Source organism: Amborella trichopoda, chromosome 4 (genome assembly GCF_054954075.1).
Source record: "Amborella trichopoda isolate Santa Cruz 75 chromosome 4, AtrichopodaSantaCruz75HAP2 v2.0, whole genome shotgun sequence".
Classification (NCBI taxonomy): Eukaryota; Viridiplantae; Streptophyta; class Magnoliopsida; order Amborellales; family Amborellaceae; genus Amborella; species Amborella trichopoda.
The window spans coordinates 12055080-12055444 of NC_142339.1; positions in this window are offsets into that span (position 1 = coordinate 12055080).

Sequence of the window (365 nt, forward strand, 5' to 3'; positions counted from 1 at the left end):
CTCAAAAATGAAAAGAAGAAAAGATAAAATGAATCTGTGCTGGTTGGATGTTAAGATGACGTCTGGTTTCAATGATCCTCGTTGACAGCGAAGTTATCAGTTGATGTTCTTGCTTTCATCTTTCTCTTCTTCTTTTGGGCACTGACGAAAGAAGCTGGTTTTGTAGAAACATGGAAGTTGGATCTCCCGGGTAAATATAAAGTACGAGGTTGGATAACCCTTGCAAGTAGTTAATATGACGCAGACCCTTCATGGTCGGGAGAGATTATCTGTTAACTATTTTGAGCTCATATTATTGTGCATGTTAGGCAAGGGATATGTTTTATATCGTTGGATTCATAATTTTTTTTTCCATTTAATCTCCA